This window comes from Tursiops truncatus, chromosome 16 (assembly GCF_011762595.2).
Source record: "Tursiops truncatus isolate mTurTru1 chromosome 16, mTurTru1.mat.Y, whole genome shotgun sequence".
In the NCBI taxonomy this organism is placed as follows: domain Eukaryota; kingdom Metazoa; phylum Chordata; class Mammalia; order Artiodactyla; family Delphinidae; genus Tursiops; species Tursiops truncatus.
Genome location: NC_047049.1, coordinates 54,816,666 through 54,843,474, shown reverse-complemented (window position 1 = coordinate 54,843,474; position 26,809 = coordinate 54,816,666). Strand labels below are relative to the sequence as shown.

Sequence of the window (26,809 nt, the reverse complement as noted above, 5' to 3'; positions counted from 1 at the left end):
ATAAGCAATCACACTGTCACCAAAGCTAGGGAGTAACATGTTTTGTTTTTCGTTTTTAAATATTTATTTATTTATTTTTGGCTGCGTTGGGTCTTCATTTCTGTGTGCAGGCTTTCTCTAGTTGCAGCGAGCGGGGGCTACTCTTCGTTATGGTGTGTGGGCTTCTCATTGCGGTGGCTTCTCTTGTTGCAGAGCACGGGCTCTAGGCGCGCGGGCTCCAGTAGTAATGGCGCGCGGGCTTTGTTGCTCCGTGGCATGTGGGATCTTCCCGGACCAGGGATCAAACCCGTGTTCCCTGCATTGGCAGGAGGATTCTTAACCACTGCGCCACCAGGGAAGCCCTATGTTTCGTTTTGTTTTGTTTTGTTTTGGTGGGGGAGGTGTTGACACTCGTTATTAACTCCTGGTGGCAGCCACACAACCACCACGGTTTGGTTTGCAGGTTTGGTTTGCATTCAAATATCTTCAAAGCCAGGATGTTTCCTGCCCGGCATCAGGAAAAACCTCTGGGTCAAGAAACCCAGCTCTGAGTGCAGTTCTCGCCCACGTGCGAGTAGCTGGCCAGTGGCCTCGGTTTTCTGGATCTCTGTTTCTCAGTCTGTGACATGAAGGGGTTCAACCAGATGGCTTACAAGGTCCTTTCCCCTGTCCCATTTCACAGATGACATTTTCCATGATTAATGGAAACAAAGCTGTGCTTTGCTTATCAAGACTACAGATGACACAAAAGTTAAGAGGGCAGGCGAACCCCAACCCAGAGGCTGAATAGGAGTCGAAAAAAGCACAACATGCAGAGATGGTGGGTCAAATAAAACAAGACAATGGGAAGAAGGCAATGTTTTGCTCTTAGAACCGAAAGAACTGTACAATGAAGGTGTGTGTGTACTGGGCAGAGTGAGTGAGCCAGAGATGAGATTTTTGCAATAAAGCCTTTGAATGAGACTTAGGGCTTTGGTGTCAGAAAGCAGCCGAGAACTAACGAGACCTTGGGCTCCAGGACCAGAAATGCGGGGTCAAATTTAAGGGGCTCTCTCCGATGTCAACTCTTGACTAGCTACCCTACACCTGCACACCCTCAGAAGGAAAAAAAGAAAGAAAAGAGATAAAGAGAAGGGGTAAGCAGGGGAGAGGGAGAGGAGGAGGGAAACTCATGGACGGGGGGAGGGAGCAGTGCACCAGGGGACAGGGGAGACCCCGAAGGGAAGGGGAAGGTGTCGGGGGAAAGATGAAGACCACACAGAGGCAAGGGAAACACACAGCCCTGGCATAAGAGTCGGCATGCAGGGGAGCTAGCTGGTGTACCCACCAGACAGGCAGAGAGATGAAAGGTGAGAGGAGAAAAAAGAAAACCAGAAAAAGGGACTTTGGTAATGGCAAGAAGTGGGACAGTGGCCAGGAATGGCCAGTGGCCTCATTATCACATTTTCCAAGAACCTCTGGGTGTCTGGCGTGGATGGAAGAGGAAGGCTCGGGGAGTGGGCAGGACCGTCCAAAGGGATGCAACTTGTTCTACTGGCCTACGGCAGCAGCCCTGACACAGCTGGTGGGTGCAGGTCAGGCAGGGGGCCTAACGGTCAGTGCTGCCTTGGTCTGAGAAGACCTGGGTGGCGGGGGGCTCCCACGACATATGCATTCACTCCACGCACACCTGGCAGAGATATCAGAGGTGGCACCTGCACATCACCTGAAAGGAGACGGAACCAGAAAACCCCGTGCAGCCCTTAAAGTCCTTGACCCTACTAAAAAATAAGTAAGCAGTGTTCAGTGAGATATCGCCTGTATTTAAGTTCAATCCACGCTACTCATCTTGCTGCCCCTTCCACATCTCTGTGTTTTTGTCTCAACCGTGAGCATCACAAACTTCTCAAAGCATCTCTCTTCCCATATCATGAACATTAAGCACTGCATAAAGATCCATGAAATAAAGTCAGGTGCAATTCAGCCAATCCATCGGTATCTCCAAAACACAAGAATGTAACACAATGCCTATGTTCTAAACTCAACAGCCATTTTCTTAATAATTTTTCATTGTTGTTATGTGAGGGCAAGGAAGACTAGCCGGCTGGTGTGTCGGTGGCTTGTTTTTGAAAGTGGGCACAAATACACTGTCCCACTCACACCTCTGAGATGTGAGCTCAGCCCAGCCCTGCTGGCAACACCACAGCCAGCACTCTGGCGGATGCTCCCTGCACAACGCCTCGCCTCTTTCTCGCTACTGGCATCAGCAGCGCCCCATCTTCCAGTAAACCGCCCCTCCCCTTCAAATCATCTCTCTCCTCCCCCACGGCAAGTTTCCACTGTTAATTAAACTTGGCAGACACCCTTCTCTCTCTCCTCCCACCTCCCCCCTGGCTGGGAGGAGTCAACTGGCCAACTGACACGTGCTGGTCCCCTTCCCTGTCCCCCACATCCTGACAGGGCTCTGGGCCTGACCCGGGGGCGGTGTGACATCTCTATTCGCATCTCTGGGCATCACCTCCCCCGAGTCGGCTGGCAGGGCTCCTGGGAGCCAGGGGGGGAAGCGGTGCCAGGGAACGGTTAAAATTGGACAAGGCCCAGTTTCTACGATGTTCCCAGGGCCTTAGACGTCATTCGGGGGAAAAAAAGCCCCGAAGACGAGGCTGTCTTGGTTATGCTTTGTCTCTGCAGCTATTGTTGTCTTAAAAAGCCTGTGTGGTCAGGACTGTCGGGAAAAGGCAAAAGGAGTCGCTTTCCTCCGAAGTCACGCAGTATCCTTTCAAAGCGATGGCTTCTGAGAGGTGGGACGGTCGTCATCTACCCCTGGGATTTCACAATCCAATCTGGAGCCTGACAGAGGTCCCATCTCACTGCGCACGCTCTCCTGCCCCGCACAGCCCCTCACCCTTGACCATGTGGGAGCTCCCCTGAAGGCACCTGCACCGCGACCCGGGCCCTAATGCACACCCTGCACATCACACACACAGAGGCCTGGGTGAACGAGGGCCGACCTCCTCTGCTCCCACTGCCTCCCCCCAAGTCCCACAGGGCAGCAGGGTACTGCCACTCAGGACCGTCACCACAAACTCAGACAAGCCTGTGCAGAGGTCCAGAGAGGACCCAGAGAAAGTCATATGATTGGGAAACGTTTCCAGAAAATGAGGGCAGAGGGACTTCCCTGGTGGTCCAGTGGTTAAGACTCCACACTCCTGATGCAAGGGGCCCGGGTTCAATCCCTGGTCAGGGAACTAGGTCCCGCGTGCCTCAACAAAAAGATCCCGCACGCTGCAACTAAGACCCAGTGCAGCCAAATAAATAAATATGAAAAAAAGAAAAAGAAAAAGAGAGCAGAGCAGGAGCCCAGGTCTTCGTGGCCATGTGAAGCAGAGTGATGATACAGGGGGTTCTCCACCATAGCAATAACCTGAGGCCCCGGTCAAGGTGCAGGTTCTGACTAGGCAGATTAGGGTGGGGCCTGAGACTCCGCATTTCCAACAAGCCCACAGCAGGGACTGAAAGCAAGGTACCAAGGCTGACCCGAGCCAGCAGGTGGCATGTACATGGAAGTCATGGCAGAAGCCCTGGGAGAGAGCTGGCAGACTCTCTGGGACTGGCCTGGGCCACAAGCATTGTCTGTGTTGTTCCCAAAAGGCTGCCCCCTGCTAATTGTGTTTACTCGGTGACTCAGCCCCACTGGGTCATGGAGACCACTTCAAAGAACTTCCAGTAAAATCACCCAGGCGATAACAGAACGCCCAGCCCTCCAAGGCCCCCTCCCACGGCTGCGGGGCCCCTAACACACCCCTCCATTCACCTGGGCTTGTAAAGGCCCCAGTGACTCACACTCCCTCCCCATGAAACCGCGATGCTCAAGGGGCTTGTTCCAGCCTCCAGCCAGCATGCAGAGTCCTCTCTGTGCTCCAGCCCGTGGCGCTGCCCTGAGACAGCTCTGGGCGCTGGGAGGACATGCACCTCCCGCGAGCACCGGGGAAGGAGGGAGAAGCAAGCCACTCTTCCCTGGGGGCTGTGAGACTGGGCAGGGAGGTGCTGCCTGGGCAGTGGGGGCTGTGAGACTGGGCAGGGAGGTGCTGCCTGGGCAGTGGGGTGGGGGGGGGGCGAGCAGTCACCACCAGGCCACCTGTCCCACCCTGGAACCATCCTCCAGCTCAGAGCTGACCACCCTCGGACGGCTGAGGGTGCCCAGTCACTCTAGCACCCACACGTGTCCATCGGGGTCCTGGCACGTGGCTGAGCCGTGCGAGCTGTATAAAGAAGACAAGCCAGGGGCTCAGGAGGCTACTGACCTGCTGTGAGACTCTGTGGACGTCCCTTTCCCTCTCTGAGCCCACGGCCCTCGTCTGCAAATCGAGGCAGCAGTGACTAGAATACTAACAGGTTGCCAGCCTGCCTGGGTTCAACTCTCAACTCTGCCACTTAGCAGCTGTGTACCCTCGGGTGAGTCACTCAGCCTCTCCCTGCCTCCATATGCTTATCTGCAAAATGGGACAACAGGAGTACTAACCCCACGGAGGATCAACTGAGTTAATACGAAAAGGGCTTGACACAGCACCTGACACGGCCAGTGCTCAAAGTGTTAGCTGCTGCTCCTACAGTCAAACCAGACCTTCCAACACTGCCGTCCTCAATCCTTTGGTTACCCAAATTGAAAGCTGTCTTTCAGAAAGCTGTCCACCAGAGTGACGAGGCTGCATAGTCCACAATGACAAACTGCTAGACCGTATGGCACTAACAACAACAATACCAGAAATAATAATAGCAGCAGCTGATAGGCACTGAGCCCTACTAAGTGCCAGGATGTACTAGACTCTGCATATGTTGTCTCAGTTAATTCCCACACCAACCCTGAGGTTGTCATTACGCCGGTTGTGCAGAGGAGGAAACTAAGGGTTAGAAAAATCAAGTAACTTGCTTAAGGTCATGGTAGAGCCACTAAGGGGGCGAACAGGATACAAACCCAGGCAGTCCAGCCCAAAGCCTGTGCTCCTGAACCCTATACACAACACTGCTGCCCAGCTCTAAAGGTCTAGCAGTCCGGGGGGACTTCACGGAGGAAGGGGCCTGGAGCTGGCCCTGGAGGATGGTGGACTTGGACAAGCACCAAGAAGCCAGATCAGCCTGGAGGAGATGTAGGCAGAACCCATCCACCTGTGCAAGTGAGAAGTATTAGAGCAGGGCCACCCCTGCCCAGAGCCTCCCAACCTGGAGCCCCCAGCATAGGCTTTCCCCCTCCCCGTGCTCCTCCCCACACCGAGACACTCAACCGACGCTGTGAGCTGAGTGGGGCTTGGGGACTAAAAGTGAGAAGAAAGAAAGAGGTGTGAGCCATGGCGTTATGGCCCTGACACATGCTGCTACTTCCTGCCCACCCCAACGCCCATGACCGTGCTGGGTACAGAGGCACTCGACTCCGTGAGCCACAGACATGAGAAGGAGGCAAGAGGGTGGAAAGTGCTATGTGCTGAGCTCACCTCCCCGGCTTCTGCGGATCTCGGGAGGTGCTGGGAGGGTGGCTCCTTTGGCTGCTGGGAAGCCCTCTTACAGAATCACGGTTCAGTGCAGCCAGGCCCCTCCCTAGGGCCTCAGCTTCCTCCCCTTTAAGAACATGGCCCCAGACTGTGGACACTGAGACCCACAGTTGGAAGCTGACAAGCCCCCCGATACTCAGGAAGCAGGGGGTGAAATTCCGTGGCCCTGGAATGGAGCAGCCACGAAGCCTGCTGCGTCAGTCGAGAAAGGCCTGCTTCAAGCAGCTGACACGCCCACCTCAGGGTGGGAAAGCATCCTCCCCCTGACATGCACAGGGAGGCTGATGCCTCCTGGCTAGGCTGGGGGACAGTTGTCACCTGCCCTAGAAGGCCCAGGAGGTGGCCCGAAGCAGGGTCTGTAGGGCTCCACGGGAGGGAGGCTGGGCGGCCGTCATGTATGCCCTAGAGGGTGGGGAGGAGACTGGGACAGACTTCAAGAGTCTCCTACTAATATGCAATGATGTAGGGGGGCATGTTCATCATCAATGAACACAGCCACACCTGACAGGCACCCCCAAAACAGATGACAGTGCAGGAGGGACCGGCCGCAGTGTCACTGCCCTGCTACCCTCACGAGAGCTCATGACGCAAGCACAGCAGCAAAGAGGACACACCGAGATGGGACAGAAACAGCGCAGCACAGGCAGCCACGCTTCCATGAATCCTGCAGCCAGACATCCCCCGGTGGGCGCATGTGCCCTGGAATAAACTTCTGACCAGCACCAGGAGTCACAGCAGACCGGCTCCCTCCTGCTCTCCATCTGGACTCCCTCTCCACGACTCAGTAAAGGGAGAAAAGGCTACCTCCTCCTGCACGGACTGTGACCAAGCAGCATGTGCTGCCCTCCACCATCACAGGTGTTGGTACCAGTGCAGGCTCTGGGCCACACCACCTGGGCTCAGGCCTGCCACCAACAGCTGCGTGACCTTGAGCAAGTTGCTTCCACTTTCTGCGCCTCATTTCCTGGTCTATGAAATAGGAAGGGTGGGCTATGAGGACTGAATGAGGACCGAGCCAGGCACACGGACAAGCGCTCCATAAACGCTAGCTCTTGTTCTTGTTATCTGACCCTCAACCATGAGTGTCCCTGCCCAATACCTGAATCCAGCCTTGCTATGCCTTTGTTTTCTTCCACTCAGGATAGGGAGGCCTCCCCTCCCCTTCCACCATTCTGCCTGGCCACGGCCAATTCCAAGCCAGCCCACCTCTCTTCCGGGTCTCTTGTTCTCTGATTCAAACAGAACAAGCCAGAGTGCTCACTGTGTGCTGGGATAACACCAGGCCACTCCCCAACCCTCTCATGACCCTCACCGCCACCTGCACATAACATGGGCATGGGTCAGCCCTTCAAGAAAGATGAAGTTGACAGCGCTCTGCACAAGACACCACCCCTTGGTAGGCACGTCTGCCCTGGGAACACAAAGCCCATTCTGCCACCAAATGCTTAGTGAACAAACTAGGGATGCAGCAGAGAACAAGACAGAGTCCCTGCCCTCATGGAGCTCAGAGGAGTGCAGGTGGGAGAGAAATAAACCAATACACAAATGCAAAATGCATCAGGTAGTAAGTGCTGTGAAGAACACTACAGCCGAGTAAAATGCAGGGTGAGTGGGGCGGGGTGGAGAGGTGGCTACTGTGCTACAAGGGCCAGGGGAGGTCTCTCTGGTAGGCCACATCTGAAGAGAGACCTGAAGGAGTCTGGAGGAAGCAAAGTGCTGGAGGAGGACTGTTCCAGGCAGAAAAACAGCAAGTGCAAAGGCCCCGGGGTCAGACCGGAAAGTAGGCGAGGACGTGACACCCCAGGCTGGACAGGACGGGGACATCCAGTCCACAAAGGCCAAAGAGGGCCACTGCAAAGGAGAGGTCTTGCCTTCATCAGCAATATGCTGCTGTTCTGCCCCCTCTTCCCTCAACAGCAGCAGCACCGCCCCCTTACATGGTCCGTGTGGTGTCTTGACTATTACTCACCACCAAGGCAACTCAGTCTGTGTCCCCAGGACTCTGAGGTCACAGAGAACCGCTTACCTCCCCCGCCCCAATATCCGTGCCGAGTTTAAACCTACTAAGACCCCTGCCAAGGGGTGGGAGGTACAAAGTGACTGTACAGTGAAAGGGCACGGGATCAGAAACTGGATGGGCCTGGGCTCTCCCTCGTCTGGCCACATACTAAGGAACTCCAAATAGCCAAAACAATCTTGGAAAAGAAGAATAAAGCTGGAGGACTCATACTTCCTGACTGGTGACAAAGCTGCACTAATCAAAACAGTGTGGTACTGGCTTAAAGGCAGACATAAGACCAAAGGAACAGAACAGAGAGCCCAGAAACAAACCTTTGCATAATGGCCAAATAATTTTTGACAGGTGCTAAGACTATCCAATGAGGAAAGAACAGTCTTTTCAAGAAATTGTGCTGGGAAAAGCAGATATCCACATGCAAAAGGATGTATTTGGACACTTATCTAACACCACATACAAAAATTAACTCAAAAGGAATCAAAGTCTTAAAGATAAAAGCTATAACTACAGAACTGGACTTCCCTGGTGGCGCAGTGGTTAAGAATCCGCCTGCCAATGCAGGGGACACGGGTTCGAGCCCTGGTCCGGGAAGATCCCACATGCCACAGAGCAACTAAGCCCTTGTGCCACAACTACTGAGCCTGTGCTCTAGAGCCCATGAGCCACAACTACTGAGCCCATGTGCCACAACTACTGAGCCCATGCTCCACAACAAGAGAAGCCACTGCAATGAGAAGCCCGTGCACCACAACAAAAAGTAGCCCCCTGCTCTCCACAACTAGAGAAAGCCCACACACAGCAATGAAGACCCAATGCAGCCAAAAATAAAATAAATAAAATAAATAAATTAAATTTTAAAAAACCCACAAGATGCTACCTCATACCACTCAGGATGGCTACTGGCAAAAAGCCAGAAAATAGTTAAGTGTTGGTGAGGACATGGAAAAATTGGAACCCTTGGGCACTACTGGTGGGAATGTAAAATGGTACAGCCACCGTGGAAACTAGTACAGCAGTTTCTCAAAAAATCAAAAACAGCATTACTATACGATCCAATACATCCACTTCTGGGCATATACCCCAAGAAACTGAAAGGAGGGTCTCAAAGAGATAATCCTATACCCATGTTCTTAGCAGCATCATTCACAATATCTAAAATGTATAAGTAACACAGCTGTCCACTGATAGATGAAAAGATAAGCAAAATGTGATATCTACATACAATAAAATATTATTCAACCTTAAAACGGTAGGAAATTTGGACATGTATCTATAACGTGGATGAATTTTGAAGACATTATGTTAAGTGAAATAAGCCAGTCACAGAGACACAAAAACTGTTTGATTCCATTTACATGACGTACTCAGAGCAGACAAAATCCTAGAGAGAGAAAGTAGAAGAGTGGTTGCCAGAAGCTGGAGTGGGGAGGGGAGATGGGGAGTTACCATTTAATGGGTATAGTTTCAGTTTTGCAAGATGAAAAGAGTTCTGGAGATGGATGCTGGTGATGGTAGCACACTATGAATGTTTTTAAAACCACTGAACTGTATACTCAAAATGGTTAAGACTGGGACTTCCCTGGTGGTCCAGTGGTTAGGACTCAGCTTTTTCACTGCCAGATCCCGGGTTCGATCCCTGCTCGGGGAACTAAGATCCCACAAACCATGTGGCAGGACTAAAAAAAAAAAAAAAAAAAAAAAAGGTTAAGATGGTAAATTTTATGTTTATTTTACCACAAAAAACAATTGGGAGGGAAAAAAATACCCAACAGTGGGGCAGTGGGAGGAGAGGCAAGGGCTTTATCTCCCTCCCTCTTGCCATTAAAGTAATCCAAAATCTTTGGGCCTTCAGAGTGATCCAAACCTCACCGAGCTTCACACAATCCTACAACGACTTTGATCACGTAAAGCCCCAGCTCCTGAGCCCTGGGACTCAGAAATGCCTGGGATTTTTGAGCACAGGAATAAGAGAGCAGGCATGAGCTTCAGGGAACTGTCTCCAGCATGTGAATAGGAAAGGTGGAAAGAGGGAAGACCTGGAAGTAAAGAAAACAGTTGGGATGCTCCCACAAGGGCTCCCCTGAACCAGTGGTCAGGGGTGCAAGCTGAGCGGTGACACAAGAGACAGCAGGGGTGGGGAGGACGGGAGGAGGATGCTGGGTTGGGGTGTGCGGAAGGTACTGCAGTTAAGGAGGTGCAGAACTGAAGAAGGCTGCTGAAGAGAAATTAGGAGACACTGCTGAGGCTCAGGCTGAAGGTGCTAAAGGATATCTCTGGGCAGGTGGCCTGCTGACAGTCGGAAACTGGAGTCTGGAGCTAGGGAGCAAGGTTCAGGCTAACCCAGTCCACTTGGGACTTCACCCCACAGAGCCTGGAGGATGTGAGTGACAAGCCCAGAGCGGCTCACTGGCAATGTGAAGCCCATGGGTAAGAAAAAGGTGAGGGGAAGGGGAGGGCCAGATCTAGGACTTCCTGAACAGCACCCACGCAGTAAGTATTGCTCTAAGCATATACAGGATAAAATCCTAGGACGTGCGACCTGTGAGGACAGGAGAAGGAATACGAATTTCAGCAAGAGACACACAAAGCCCACTCAGGGAGACAGGAGGAATAAGAGAATTAAGTCTTCTAGAAGGCAATGGGGTAGAGAGTGGTCAGAGGGGCTGTTCTGCCACACCAAATGCTGCAACAGGACACAGAAGGCAAAAGTCAGTGATGCTCTGCTAATTAAGTAAGGCCATTGATTGGCTGTCGTTTCTCCACCAGAATTGCAGGGCTTGGATTAGACCAGGAAAGGAAAGAGGTTCAGCATGAATGGACTGCTATGTCTAGTGACAACTGCCTGCTGTGTTTAAGGAGTGTGAGGCCACACCTGTGCTCACCAGGAAGGGAGCCCGGGATGGACCAGCGATGTGTGCCGAGGGCAAGACGAGGAGGCATGCATCACTCCTGGTCTGGGTGGCTCCTGAGGGCCAGCCCACGGACAGAAGCACTATTTCACGGCGCCCAGCCCTTGGCAAGCTTACTGTAACTGATTACTGATCAGAACTAACTCTAAAACCCAACCGGTTTCTCTAACATTCTTTAAACAGGCAGGACCAGAAGGGCCCTCACGAAAAATAAAAAGACAGTGATCTCTTCCCATCTATTCTTCTTCTGAGGCCCTGAGAAAGACAGTGTAAAGAAGAGTTTGGCCCTTCAGGGAGGCTCTCAGAGGCCCAGCCCCAAGCAGATAATTTTCCCAACCAAGAAGAGCCCTGGGACACTTTTATGCACCCTTCCTCTTGGATAAGGTGACATCACCAGAAGGGTTCAACCTTATTTACACAATGCTTTTGTGGATTTTGAAAAGGTGACCTTCAGAAGCCGGTGAAAAAGAGTCCATTCCTGAAATCACAGGCACCTTTTACAGTGTTTTACAGAAAGGACAGCTGCACGCACTCACCTGCAGAAATCCACTCAGGTATCAAATGCTGTCACACCCAGAGCACGAGCGAGGGCCTTGGGCAACAGACCCACTGCACCAACACACTCAAGCAGTGAGTGTTCCTTTTGGCAGCCACCCTACCCCACCAGATAAAGATGAAACATCGCCAGCATCCTTCTCGCTAAACCCCGCACAACAGAGCCGTCCACCATGTTTCAGTTTCACACCTATTCTTTCAGCAAATCCAGTGCTCACACTTACCTTAAGCTTGAGTGCATAACCAGTCGTCTACTCCACCGCTCAGAAAACGGGCCTACGGCCACTCTTTCCTCAAATGCAGAAAGAAGAGCTCTCCCTCACACCCCATCTCAGGCAAAATCTGGTCACACACTGTCTTCAAATTGTCCCCACTCAGCCCCGGGGAAATGCGGGAGACGATCAGAGAAGTATTTCAAATGCACAAATGCGGGCTATCTTTCACACACAGGCATTCCTCAGGAGAGAAAGTTGATCTTGATAACAAGAGAAGATAGTTCACTATTTTGTTCAAGGAGAAAAAATAAATAAAATCCACATCCCTAATCACAGAGTGTAGCAAACGAAAGCAAAGCGCACCAGCTCCTGGAGCACTGGCCATCTGCAGGTAGCCCTGACAGCGCACACGCCCAGTGTCCTCCCGTCCACAGGAAACCCCGGCACCGGTATCACTGTACCTGCCGTGCACAAGGCCCGTGCTTAGTTAAAGCTTGAAGAGTAAGTACTGGATCCCCGTTTTCAGTTACACTCCAGACTCCTCAGAGCTTACGGGGCCCCTATACCGCCCAGCCTTGATGTTCTGCAGATGTCCAGAGGAGACACGCCGAGCCAGGTCACGTGGCAAGCTGAAGACAGTGCCAAGGCCAGCTTCAGGGCCCCTCATCACTACAGAACCGTGCATAATAGAGATAATTGCTGTGAAGGGCTGAACCGTGTCCTCTCCAAAATTCACATGTCGAAGTCCCAACCCCCCAGAATCTCAGCATGTGACTGTATTTGGAGAAAGGGTCTTCAAAGAGGTAATTAATAAATTAATACGAGGTCAGTAGGGTGGGCCCTAATCCTTCTAAGAAGAGCCAATTTGGACACAGACAGGCACACACACACAGAGACCCTGTGAGGACACAGAGAGAAGACAGCCATCTACAAACCAAGGAGAGAGACAGGTCTCAGGAGAAACCAACCCTGCCGACACCTTGATCAGGGACTTCTAGCCTCCAGGACTGTGAGACAATAGATGGCTGTCAGTTGAGCCCCCCAGTCTGTGGTACTTCGTTACGGCAGCCCTACCACACTAATCCAGTTGCTACCGTGCCAGGCTCTGTACAGCCCTTTCCAATACAGACATCATCCACAGTGAGAGCCGTGGAAAACCGTCAAATGAATATGCTATCCTACTTAAAATTCACAGCACTCCAGGAAAGAGGTACTGCTATCAGTCTCAATTTACAGACAAGGACCCTGAAGCTCAGAAAGATGAAGGAACTCGCCCTAGATTATTCAGCCAGACTTGGAACCAGATGTACCGACCTCTGAGCCCTCTGAGACCTTTAACTACCCCCTGAGCTGCCTCTAAGCCGAACCCTGTTCCCTCTGCCTGTCCCCCACCCACTCAGCAGCCCCAGTATGACCCGAGTGTCCCTGCCCCTCCGGAGGACCACTGTGTGAGACCACCGCCTTCCTCCCCACCCTCAGGCCTCCAGCAGATACTTAAGGGAACTCCACTTTCTACCATGAATACTTTTGGAATCTTTTCTTTCTTTTTCTTTTTTAAATGAGTACTGCTTTGATACTCAGAAAAAAAATTCTTTAAAAGTTAAGTTAATGAATTCTATAGAATTCATTTGCCTGTGCACAAATAAATGAATGATCAAAAGGGATATCTTTGGAAACACAATTAAGAATAAAAAGAAAAAAAAGATGCAAGCAGCCCTTGCCAGCGTCCCATCAGCCAAGATGAGATAAGGGACTCATGGGGCAGAAATAAGACCGCCACGGCCAATAATCCCAGTCAGGCCATCTCCAGAAAATATCTATTTTTAAAGGCATGTTCCGTTTCATCACATTTCAGAAAAACAAAGAGGAGACCTTGAGGGGCAGACAAGCAGGCTCCGAAGCGACACGCAGCACGCACGCTTACAGCAGCGGCGAGGTCGCCTGTGGCCAGCCAGCGATTTTCATCTGAAAAATGCGAATCTCCAGTGACAGATGGAGCTCAGATACAGAGCTACCATCAGCGTGCAGCCCAACAAAGTGCCAATTTTCATATTTCCAAGGGCCTGCTGGGCCCCCAACTTCTTAGTTTAAATGGAAACTGTCAGACAGGATTTTGTGCAAACATGCGCTTTCCTTGGGGGCAAACATTCTGGGTCTACAACCTGTTCTTTCATTTTCCAAGCTTTTGGTCCATGGCAACAACATCAAAGATGAGCGAGGTGGGTGGGGAGGGCTGTCGGGGGCACCAGATAACAGAGCACATACAAAGTGCAGGAAGAGCCAACTGCATTACCAGCAGATGAAATGCAGCAAGAGCCTCTTCGCTCTGCCCCTGGCTGTCAATCACAGACAAATGACAGGGCTGGGTCCACGTGGGAAGAGCGCTCCCCCCTTCTGCAGCTCCTGCGTGGATGCCCCAGTCAGCGTTAGCAGTTTCCCTCCAGATGATCTACAAGGTCGTGGAGAGGGAAATGACATGACAGAATATGCAAAAGAAAAAAAAAATGTGCAGTGGAGGGCCCCTATGCCAACAGTGAAAGCACAATTCCCATATTCCCATATGAATAGGATCAGATGAGTGGGTTAAAAGTATTACTAATACTCATGGGCAAAGCTGTTGGACACAGTTTTAGTTAACGATTCTTCTGGAACGACTTTAAAGAGCCAGTAGCTTTTTCATTCTGAGATCATTCACTGGAGCCTCCTTAAATACTCTCAAACGACAGGCTTGTGCCCAAATCCACCTTTACACCATCGGTGTGCTTCAAGCAGATGAAATTCTGAGGCGAGGACATCTGTAAGAACCATTCCAGCCCCTGTTACTAAATCATCTTCCTCTCAAGTTTGATGCACTAAACCTCATTAAACCAAGTCACCTAATACTGACCAAGTTCCTCTGAGATGTGTGTTTGGGGTTTGTGTTTGGTGGGGAGTGATGGAGAGATTCCCTCAAGATAACTGAGGAAGAATTGCCAAAACTGAAATATTTCAATCTTCCAAAGTCTCGTTTCCCCTCTGTGTTTGCATCTCAAGGAGACAGGATGAAAACCTAGCCAAGAAGAAGGATCACAACCCCTCAAGGATCATGACCTCCTGGGCCTGGGCCTAGGCCAGGCAGAAGAATCAGTGAAGGCTCTTGATACAGGCACGATAAAAACACCAGGAAACACTGCCTTTAACAGCAACCAGAAAGGGAGAGAAGCAGTCCCTGCAACTCCGCCCCCTGCACCATCAAGAAAACTGGAGCCGGGCTTCCCTGATGGCGCAGTGGTTGAGAGTCCGCCTGCTGATGCAGGGGACACGGGTTCGTGCCCCGGTCCGGGAAGATCCCACATGCCGCGGAGCTTCTGGGCCCGAGAGCCATGGCCGCTGAGCCTGTGCTCCGCAACGGGAGAGGCCACAACAGTGAGAGGCCCGCGTACTGCAAAAAGAAAAAAAAAAAGAAAAAAGAGAACTGGAGCCTGTTGTAGGCCTCCCAGCTCAGGGCCCCGCCCAGCCCTGTAGCCTGCGTGTGCAGCCACCTCCCCCATACTGATGGCCACTCTGTCCACTGGCTCACCACAAAGGCCACTTGTTTCCCATGAGTGCCCAGAACAGTGGCTCAACCAGTTGGCCCAGTCGCGGACTGTGGTTCTGGTGGATGGGTGATGACAAGGGCTGCTCTGACCTCAGCAGACAATTAGCAAGGTAGTGTTGAGTTACCAAGTTCTGGCAGGTCACCTACCAGGCTGGGAGACTGTAGGATTCGGCTTGCAGACCCAGGAAGGGGTCAGGCAGGGTCAGCTGCAGCCTAATTCATCTCCGTTTCTGTCCCTCTAGAAAAATGGAGGGACAGAAACTAAGCATTGTTTCCTCTGACTCCGGGGGGTGGGGGGCGGGAGAAGAAAGGTGGTCACAAGGAATTTAGAACTTGTCACATGAGGTCTTAGAGCACAGGATACAGGAAGACAGCCCTCCAAGGAGGTATTTGTAAATCTGGGAACATGGTTCAGTGGACATACGATGGGGAGGGGCACTACTGACCGCCACTGGGTGGGGGCCAAAGATAACGAACATCTTAAAAGTGCAGGAAAATCCAAAACCCAATAGCATCCACTAGACACACTGAAAGTCGGTTCCATCTATCTTGGCTGTTCTAACCATACCTGAACCACGGTATTTGGCAGAAAACCACAACAAATGAGGGAGGTGGGAAAGAACCAAGAGTTGCAAGAAGGAAGCAGTACAAGGTCTGGAGGAACAGACTACCATCTTTACATGGCCAAACGGTGATGATGAGAAAAAGGGAAAACTCAGAGACCGTTTAAGGCCAAAACACCAAAAGGTACAAAGTGGCTGGATTTACCCATAGAAAAGGCAAGCAGCTTCTTAGAGTGGGGTGCTCCCATCACTGCTGACACTGAGCTGCAGCAGGATGGCCACCCACCAGGACTACAGATGTCTTCACTTCTTGCTACTGCCACCATCCTGGGGACACCTCTCCCAGCTCAACTGCTTCTTCCACCTCCCGACTCACCTCGAGTCTCCAGGGTCCCAGCTCTGCCACCTGCCACTATGGAGGAGGTACATGATACCTCTCTGTACCTCGCTTCCTCACCCACAATGGTTCGGGAGGATTAAGTGAATAACAAATGTCAAGCGTCTTAACATCAGAGTCATTCCGAGCTACTGGAAAACCAGCGAGCACCACCTCCCGAGAGCGTTTCCCAGGGCCCAGCTCTGCACCATCTCCAAGCTCCCAGGAATCCCTGGCTACAGAAGAAAGCCTGCCTTGAGGCTGGCATTCAAGGGTGTTTCTCAAGGGCTAGGCCCAGCCTGTCTGCACCCCCCTCCCATTGCTCTCCCCACCATGCAGGCCTCTGGCCAGGCTAATGGGCCATGTGCTCATCACTCCCTGCCTATGCCCACACATTCCCACTTCCACCATCACCACCACCTGTACCAAGGTCCTAGCCATCTCTCCAGGCCCAGCTTTAAGTGGGACCTCTCCAAGGAGCCTTCCCAGATCCCTCCACCTGGAAACTACCTGTTCTGCTATCAGCCTGCTTATACCCCCTTATGGTTCTAACCAACATCTAGCAGGCCTGGCTGTACCTGTGAGACTGGGGCCCAGGGCTGGCCATCACAGGTGCGTGGTTTGCACAGTCACGAGGCCCTGAGCATGGCTTCATGCTCTGCTGTTGTCGTCTTAAATCTGTTAATGATTTACGAGCCAGGGGTCCTGCATTTTCACTGTGCACTGGGCTGCACATGAAGTATCCAGTCCTGCTGAGAACTCCCCAAGGAAGAGGCTTTTATTTATCTCTGCATTCCCTGCAGCAGTGCGCAGTGGGGCCTGTTACACAGCAGGGACTCACAGGAGGAGGAAAGGAGGTGAGAGTCTAGGGGTGTCTGCCACCTCGGGCGATTCGTCCATATGTGAGGGGCTCACCTTTCTCCCTTCCTTCCTTCCCCACCACCACCACGCTCACACACAGGACAGAGCACAGAGCTGCAATCCACCTCAGATCATGCCCAACACCCACACTCCCCTCCCGTCCCCACTACACAGCACTCCACAGGACACCATGAAAAAAGTCCTTAAAATGCAGCATCTTAATGACACACGGGTTTGCTGAACAGCTCAGTCCCTGCAGAGCTTTAAGATGCAGGACACTGATTCACGAGTCATCCCGGCTATGCCACTCACTGCCTGTACAACCTTGCCCATGAGGCCCGGAAAGGGGGACTTGTGGACAGGCCCTCTCCAGCCTTCCCCACCCCCTCCCTGCCCCTCCTTCAGACCTGGCTCCAGCCCCGCCCCTTTCTGCAGCCTGGCTGGGTGGCTAGGGCCCCGCGGTGACCACTTTACCCCGCTCTCACAGTCCGTATTTGTGGTGCCCACAAGCACCGGACTCAGGAAGACACCAGACACACCCGCAGGCCAGACGTGGCCTTAGGGAACAGGGATGGCAGCCACTTCCTCAGGGAAGGGGCACACCCCACCCCACCCCCGCCAAGCTAATGGACTCACACTCAGTACTGGCTCAGATCTGCAGGAGCACATCTGACACGTGCCCTCAATCCACCCCCTACCCCGTGACCCATAAGAAGCCTGCTGGCACTGGCACACAGCCATAAGCCAAGCCAGCTTGTGCGAAAAGCACTCCCGGGCCATACAAACGTATCTGACACATCAGAGAACGAATCATCATTTGTGAAAAGACAGATACAGAACACAACAGACTCTTCCCTCTCCGTCTGACCCGGGACCACTTTAAACATAAAATTTCGGTTGACGCTAGGTGTGTTTTAGCCCTCAAGATAACACTGTTTTCATGAAGAATCACAGAATGTAAAAGACAGAAGGCAGATAAACAATAAGGTGCTACTATATAACACAGGGAACTATATTCAGTATCTTGTATTAACCTATAATGAAAAAGAACATGAAAAATATATATACGTATAACCAAATCCCTGCTGTACACCAGAAACTAACAACACTGTAAATCAACTATACTTCAATTAAAAAAAAAAAAAAAGACACAAGGGAAGCCCAAAGATCAAGTAATCCAACACACCCGTTTGACAGATGAGGAAACTGAGACTCCAGCAGGGTCAGGACTGCCTACCTCTGAGCTCGTAGAGCCCCACCATGCTCCACTTGGACACTGCACCTGTGCACTGTATTAGCACTAGCTGTTCACAAGCCACCTCCCACACCCCACTGTGAGTTCCCTGAGACCACGGTGTTACCTCTTCCACCTCTGTAATTCCAGCATCTCTCACAGGGCCTGGCAACCATACGTACTCAATAAACAACTGCTGAACAAACAAAAGACCCACAGAGACATCCTGAAGCCACACAGTCAGGGCAAACAAAGCTGAATCTGGAGCCCTGGCTTCCTGTGTCGCCACTTTCCTGCTCTTTTCTCAGAGTGAATGCAGTCGGTGCTGCATAACTGAGTGAAGGAACACGAGAATGGCAAGACCCGTATGCTGTACGCTGCCAGGCTAGGATACCGGCCTGGGGGTCAGACCTGTTTTCAGCCCTGCCTCTGACACAGGCGTGCAGGCCACGTGACCACAGGAGCTGCCCTCTCTGAACCTCGGTTTCTGCCCTTATCAGCTGGAGAACAAAGAAATCTCACCTTGCCTACCTGCCAGTATCTGAGCAAGAAGGGACTGAATACAACACACGAGTGGAACAGAGATCCCCAATAACCCACATCTCCCTCAGCCACCAGCCCACTTATTCTCCCCTAACCCTAACACTTACTCTCCCCAGAGAGAACAGACACCATCAGCCCCGCCGTACGGATGGGAAAACAAGGTCCCGAGAGGCCGTGCCAGCTCTTGCAGTGCCCCCTGAAAACCCAGGTGCTCGCTAGGGCTCTGATAACTGCCCCGGGCCAGGGCGGGGGCAAGAAAGGGTTCCAGGAGTGTCTGCCCCTCAGACAGCAACCCCCACCAATCCCACATCTAGCTGGGCAGCAACTCCTGTCTGTGACCTGCTACGTCCACAGCCAGTCCCTGGATGCCACAGGGAAGCATCAGCTGTAGACTGTTGCATGCCTTGGACAGAAGTCCAAGGCAGCCCAGATGACCAAGTAAGAAATAACCAAAAAAATACCCATAGCCTATGGCCTAGAAGTCACTACAGACACCATTACCTAGTTTTCCGATTCTCCCTGGAGGAAACATGGTTAACGGCAGGTGGAGGGAGCGGGAGGGCAGTTTCAGGCCCCCCCTGCCCCCCTGGACCTGAGCTGGGACATCCCGTCCTCCACTCCCCACTGTCTCCTCTTCCCAACATGGCTATCTTGGGTCCCTCCCACAGATGGGCTGACCTCTCTATTCCTCAGGTAACCAGAGCAAGTAGACAAAACCTGTTTCTAAACCCGAGGCCACTGACTGCGGCTTTCATACAGGGAGCTCTGGGGAAGAAGATGTGCAGGACCGCCACGTCTATCCGTACCAACTGCATGGCGGCTGGGGTCTCTACCTCCCACTCAGAGGCTGAATCCTAGCCTCTGTGTGCACACAGACACGTCAGATATCTGCGAGGGCGATCAGTATCCCAGAGGCGTTACCCGTACGAGCTCTGGAGCCCGCCTGCCTGCTGGGAATCCGAGCTCACACACATTCTGTGTGACTCAGGGCACCTTCCTTAACCTCTCTGTGCCTTGCTTGCTCACCCATAAAAGAACGATAATAAAAGTACCCACCTCCCAGGGTTTTTGTGAGGATGAAATGAGATAACATCTGGCACAATACTTGGCATACAGTAAAAGCTCCATCTTGCCCCAGCACAATGTTAATAGGGTTGCCTCTGGGATTTTTTGTGTGCTTTTCTTTTTTCTTCTTCATTAACTGAATATTCTACATGAATGTACATCCTTTACTATCAGCAAAGAATAAAGTTTTTGTTTTTGTTTTTTTGAGATAAGGTAGGAAGAACAACTCAGTATCCTAAGTCACACTTTCCTCCAAACACGCAGAACTGTAGCAGCCCTCTCACTGCCGGTCTGTTATGGGAGATCCCCTTTGGGGCAGGGAACCCCTACTGGCCAGAGCGGCCCCAGACTCTTCTGCTCCCTGACCTGTGCTATGCCTGTTCTCCACCCTGCCCATCCAGTAGGACTCAAGCCTGACCTCGTCCAAGAAGCCCTCCCTGTGGGCCCACACTGCAACCTTCCTCCTTGGGAACATCACCTTTCCTTTCACCCTCCCCATCCGGAGCTTGCCCACCCCAGAGCCAGCCTGCCTCGTGCCAATCTGACAGTCCCAGTGGTGAGAAGCCTGCCAACCCCCCAGACGGACGACCTTGAGGGCTGGGCCACCTGCTTGCTCTACAATTTCAAAGCACTCGCCAGACCTCTCTTCTTGGTTCCTCACTCCAACCCCACGAGTGGGCCAGGGGTTCAGGGACGGGAAGTAATGAGCCAGTCCTGCAGCTGGATGAAAGCCCATCTGACCGGCTCCATTCCAGGGCTCATTCCCAATACAGAGCTGCTTCCCACGGGAGGTACAGGCAGGCCCTCAGCCAACAGACCCCAGGGCCAGCTGAGCGGCCTGGCTCCACGGGGCAGAACTGCACTGGCCCCTGCGGCACCTCCCCCTGCCCTTCGCCTCCCACTGCTCACACCTCTCCTCCTTCCTCTCCGCTGGCTGGGCTTTGGTCCTCAGCAGCCCCACTGCAGCAGTCAGACCTTCTGAGGGTGCCCAGAGCTGAGAACGCCAGTGACCCCACGGGGGGTTTTGAGCTCTGTACAAGATGCCTCTGGTTTTTCTGTTTTATGTCGAATTATCTACAACACCCCAGGCAACGGTACATTTGAGCCCTGGGTACTTAGAAGAATTTAGCAGGACAGTTTAAAATGTCCAGACTTGGACGTGTCAGATTTCATAAACCAAAGAACTTCAGAACACATATGCAGACCTCCACACTGGGACACCGGAAAGGTCTCTCAACTGTTCAGACCACAGATTCTGTAAAGAGAAAAGAACAGATCTCCCAAGCCCCTCCCAAGATAAAAGAACTCCAAGATTGCCTAAGGGATATCAATCATAGTGTGTGTACACTCGTCTATATTATAACAATGTGTTCTAACAAAGGTGTGACAGTCGCTGATAATCAAGCTTATAATCCAAGTTTTTTTTTAAAGAGCATGAGCATAACAACCAAACACATGTCTATTAGAATTTAAAAATCTATAAGAAGTATATGTAGGGGCTTCCCTGGTGGCTCAGTGGTTGAGAATCCGCCTGCTGATGCACAGGACACGGGTTCATGCCCCGGTCCGGGAAGATTCCACATGCTGCAGAGCGGCTGGGACCGTGAGCCATGGCCGCCGAGCCTGCGCGTCCGGAGCCTGTGCTCCGCAACGGGAGAGGCCACAACAGTGAGAGGCCCGCGTACCGCAAAAAAAAAAAAAAAAAGTATATGTAGGACAATCAGGGAGACTGAAATGCACTGCCTCTTAGATAATGTTACTGTATCAGCACTGAATTCCTGGGTGTGATAATGATGGTGAGTTATGTAGGGGCATGTTCTGGTTCACAGGTGATGCACGCTTCAGTGTTGAGGGGTGAAGTTTTCCGATATCCACCACTTTTTCCAAATGAATCAGGAAAAATATTTTGTGAATTAAATATGGAGTGACAATGAAAAGAAAACAAACATGCCAGGCTGTTACTCAGTGGTGAAACTAGGTGAAGACTACACAAATGTTTAATGTACTAATCTTTCAACTTTTTTGTATACCTGAACATTTACAAAACAGAATATCAGAAAAAAAAATAGTACCATTTGAAATTTGTTTAAAACAGAAAAGCTTGAAGAAAGATAAAATGGCTCATAATCCCACTGCCTAAATAATTTTTCTAAATGATTGCTGTTTAGCTGCTGATTTAAAAATAGGTGAGTGATGCTGTATGTGTGCATATATAATGCTGTAATTCTACCCAAGGGGGAAAATACTCTAAAAGGATTTTTTGTCTCTTAATAAACTAATACTTTAGGCAAATAAAGAATAATAAAGGAGAAAGTCTACTGTACCATTTCTTAACAGTAGAAGGAACTTTTTTAAGTATGTGATTCCCAAAACGAGGGCCTGTCCGAAGATAGGGAGACATGGGGACGAAGTCTGAGAAATATTCTACCAAAATATTCTGAACCCCTTGCCTCTGGGTCAGCTGATGGTGGTAGAACTTTCAGGCAGGGCTCTCCCACCATCTCCACTACCCACAGATAGTACAGCCCTCTGGGGTTCCCCAGAGGTCCTCAAAAGTCCTGTGATTGCCTACGCAGGTCCAGGAGTGTGGGACTGCCACCCCCAACCCCCAAAACACCCATGACCCCGCCAGCTTCAAAACAGCACCTTCTTCCCGGGACTCGTGTCTCCTCGAGGCATCAGAACGGCCCCTCCATCAGTTCTAAAAGACACACGGCTCACAGCCGGCCCCCACGCTTCGGCCAAGGTGGCCCTGCACTCCCCACATCCACTTGACCTCCCCAAAGGCCTGGGCTCGGTCTCCTGATCTCCCCCTGCCCCACCACACTTCCACGCCGGGGAGTGACCTGTTGTCAGAGACGGGGAAGAAAAGGCAAAGCAAACCCTGCTGAATTGCTCGTTAAGATCCTGAAACCTGTCCAGAGAGGGGAGGCTGGCGACAAAGTGAGGGAGACAGAGGTGCAGGCGCATCTGAGGAGGGCTGTCCCGGCAGGGGGAGAAAGAGGACCGGAGGGGAGCGAGAGGAGAGGCAGAGGCACCCAAGAGCGGGGGCTAGGAGACCTGCACAGAGCCCACCACCGGCCTGCTTACTAAAGCCAGGAAAGGGCCGCTCTTCCTGCCAACAGAGTTACCTTTTAATCCAACCCCCGGATGACACCATCTGGCACCAGCACAGGAGCCGCTTCTGAGGGCACACGAGTCATGAGGCTGGCCCCGGTCTGTCCCTTCAGGCTGGGACTTGCCCTGTGATCCCCAGGAAGCGCAGGCCCCTGCCCCACCGAGGCCTGGCTCCCGACAGGCCAGCACACGCCTAGGAGGGCGAGGCAGCAGCTGAGGACGTGGAGAAAGCTGCCGTGCCGGGCAGAATCACCAAATGCAAAGACCTGAGAAGGGAAGTCACTGGCCCCAAGTCACTGGGCAGGCTGGCATCATTCCAGGAAGAGGCAGCAACCCTAGGATCTTCCTTCTACCCAGATGTGGCAAAGAGATTTGCAGCTCAGGAACAGCTCAACTGGCTGTGGCAGGCTGCCTGGAATTCTGGGCGAGAGGAATTCTGTGGCCCTGGGCAAGCACAGCATGCCGGGCAGATGAGCGAGGCAAGTGAGCAAGTGAGCGCCGGCCTGCTCCACGCCGCGCACTCTGACGACGCGTGGACCAGCCTGCAGTTACGTGCCCACCTCCAGGGCTGATGTCTGAGGCCCCTGCAGTCACCCAGGATACAAAAGCAACGTTCTCTGAGACGCAGTGGGTTTGTCCCCGCCTCCACGCCAGGGGCTGTATCGGCGCCTGCCTCTGCGAACATCCAAATCCCACCCGCACCTCCAGCCCCAGTTCAAAACCGCAGCTCCCGGGGGTGTGAGGGGAGAAGATGTGGGGCGCTGGGCACCAGCCAAGAAGTCTCAAGGCCGGCAGGGCCGGGTAGCACACAGCACGTCTCCTCCAGCTCCGGCAGCACCTGACAGGTACCCCTGCAGGCCCTCCCAGCCTCGGGCGCACCACCTCCTAAGGCAGCCGTCCCATCGCGGACCGGCTCTCCGTGCGCAGTGCTCTTCCTTGTGGGCAACTGAAATCTGCCACCAGGAACTGGCAGCCAAAACGCCACACAAATCTAGCGGCCCCAAAGGCTGCTCCCATTTCCCACCGCAGCTCAGTGTGTGTGCCCTCTGGGTCCCAACCACCAGAAGTGAAATCCTGACTCATCAGCTGGGACTCTGGGCAAGTAGCTTGCCCTCTCTGGGCCTCAGTCCCCTCATCTGTAAAATGGGGAAAATAAAAACCCCTCACCTTCGGGTTGCTGGGATGACCCATGAGACACCCATGTAAGCTCCCTGGCACACACTGTAAGTGGCCAATAAACATCTGCAATCCCTACCATCTACCACACTGCTGTAGCAGGCCTGTTTCCACAAGCTCTGTCCCGGCCCAGGCTCCGTCCCTCTCCTGACACTCAGCCCACTTTCTCAAGGCCAGACTTGCGCTTGGCAAGTGTCCAGTTCTACAGCCTCCCTTAGGGGTAGCTGTCTCAGGGGACACATTTCAAACCCTAGCCCCTCCCCCAAAACCTCTGCCCAGAGCTCAGGCAGGCCATCCTAGCAGCCCGGTGGAGCCAGCACACAAGAAATGCAGCAGGAAACAGACCATGACAGGGAGGATTCTCCTCACCCCTCCTAGTCTTGGCCCAAGTCTCTAGCCTCACCACCACAGACCCCCAAAAGTATCCCCACCAGATCACCGAAGCTGCCTTAAAAACACACAGACACCTGAGCAAACAGATATAATCTTGTCAATTCCATGCTCTACAACCTTCCATGGCTCCCTTCGGCCTATTAGGATCAAGTCAAAAAGCCTCACCCCAGCATTGAAAAGAAGGAAATCAGGTACTCAGCGCTTGCTGTGTACCCGATTCTGTGCCAAGGTCTCGGCTACATACTTTATATGTATTACACCTCTTAAAAACTCCCTCTAAGGCTGGTCTTATTACTGCATCTCACAGGGGAGGAAGGCGAGGTTCCAAAACATTAAGCCTCGCCTAAGCCACGTGGCTCAGAAGCACCAAAAGCAGACCTGGAGGCCAGGTCCATGGCCCAGCTCCTGCTTCGTTCTCCTGCTCTTCTGCTCCAGTCCCTCCCTGACCACACCACCATCCAGCCACCACAGGGCCCACAGTCACCCAGCACGCTCGCCTCCTGCCTCGCTGCTCTTCCCCAGGCTTCTCTCCCCCTGCCTGGAACTTACCTACCCATCACCTGACGACTTCTACTCAACCCGCAAAGCCCTCAAATTGCCTCCTCCATGAGACCAACCCTCAGCCCAGCTCCCCCTTCCATGAGACAAAACCAATCCCTTCCTTGGACGTGCTTCCCAGGCACTTTGTCTCTACCCACATTAGAGCATGACTTACCAGTCCCCAAGCCAGCAGCGCTGCTGCCTGCTCGCTAACGTACATCACTCATCTTGATACCACCACAGCTCAGTGTGTTTGCTTGAATACGTGAATGAATGATGTCCCTTCTAGACTTACAGACCAGGAAACAGAGGATAGTCAGAGCCCTGACCTTTGCAGGGACAAGTGGTAAACAGCCCACCTAGAGTAGCCTCCTGGAGGTTACACCTGGCAAAGAGCTCCTCCTCGGGTGGGTACACCTGAGCAAGTTCGTCGGGACTACCAACTCCACAGAGGAAGCAGCACATCCAAACGGTGAAGCTGTGGCAAAAGGCAGCATCGGTGACTTCTGGGAGCCACAGTGCTGAGGAGGGACATCTGGGCCTTCTCCACGCCCCCACACTGGCAGGGAGCCCCACACAGGGCTCACTCCTACACACAGGAAGCAGCAATCCAGGGGCAGAAGCAGCGCCTCTTGCTGACCTGGACAGAAAGACGCCTGGGCCTGGAGGGGGCCTCGGCCAACAGCACCCCGCTCCAACAGTTTATCAGCCCTGGGTCGCTGTGGGGAAGAGAAGGAAAGATGAGCTCTCCGTCCTGACCCACTTTTCCCAGAGCTCCCTTCCCAGACCCGGCCCGGCCCTGCGAGTTCCTTCTCACCTTGTGACGTCAGTGAGAGAAACACTCACATACGTAGTCATAGACAGAAGACTTTCAGCTCATCAAAACCACTGAGTCGGGGCTTCCCTGGTGGCGCAGTGGTTAAGAATCCGCCTGCCGATGCAGAGGACACGGGTTCAATCCCTGGTCCGGGAAGATCCCACACGCCGCGGAGCAACTAAGCCCATGTGCCACAACTACTGAGGCTGCGCTCTAGAGCCCGTGAGCCACAACTACTGAAGCCCACGTGCTGCAACTACTGAAGCCTGCGTGCCTAGAAGCCCGTGCTCCGCAACGGGGGAAGCCACCGCAATGGGGGACCCGCACACCACAATGAAGAGTAGCCCCCGCTCGCCACAACTAGAGAAAGCCCAGGCGCAGCAACGAAGACCCAACACAGCCAAAAAATAAATCTAAAAAAAAAACAACCACTGAGACTCCCACTTCACAGACAAGGAAAACGGCACCTAGAGGTAGGTCCCTAAACAGCGCTCTCCCCACTCTGCTGCCCCCCTGACCCGCAAGTACATCACAGCTCTCCCTCAAGTGAGACAGAACAGACAAGCTCCTCTGCTTCCCTTCCCTGGGCAGGCTCGGACCCTGAGGAAGCACCAGGCAGCGAGTCAAAGGCTCTTCCGGCTGCTGGTAAAACTGCAGATGAGACCAGCCCACACCCAGGTTCTGTTTCAGGAGACCTAGGGAGGGGGCGGGGAGTCTTCACTTTTCAGAAGCTTCCCAGGGGATCCTGAAGACAAGGATCCAAAAACTACACCTGGAGAGACCTAGGAGTGACTCAGAATCAAAGCCATCTGCCTGCCAGTTTGTAACACCAGCCTTAAAATCGTCCATACCCTTTGACCCAGTAGCCCCACTTCCAGGTATTTATCCCGAGGAGATGAAGAAGTACACAGATCCTCAGAGCGACATGACTTACACTGAAAAGTGGGACATTTCTAAACCTCCAGTCAGGGGACCCGGTGACATACATCTTGATATGGCAATACCGTACACCCATAAAAAGGGATTCCTTGGTTCACTCTTCTAAAAAACGCTCCCTAGTAGTTACCGCCCGTTAGTAAAAGCACCTGCAACTTATTCTTTTGATTGCCTGCATTTTTTAAACTCTCTACCATAAGCATGGTGAATTACATGTTAAAACCAAGGAATCATTTTGTTTTAATTACTGGCATCAGATCTAAAGCATGAAGCCCAGTTCAACTGGAGGAGGAAGGACTGCAGGTGGCATCCAGTTCAACCATGAACGTGACAGAAGGAACACCTTCCCTGCCACGCCCGAGGTTCTGCTTGAATACTTCCAGCAGTCAGGAGCTCATTTCCTTTCCTAAA

At 52.5% G+C, this 26,809-nt stretch overlaps 1 protein-coding gene across 7 annotated transcripts in view; it reads right to left on the bottom strand.

Moving 5' to 3' along the window:
• DLG5 (discs large MAGUK scaffold protein 5) overlaps nt 1–26,809 on the bottom strand; it is a 120,394-nt gene that overhangs the window by 75,528 nt on the left and 18,057 nt on the right. The gene's annotated exons all lie outside the window — the stretch shown is intronic.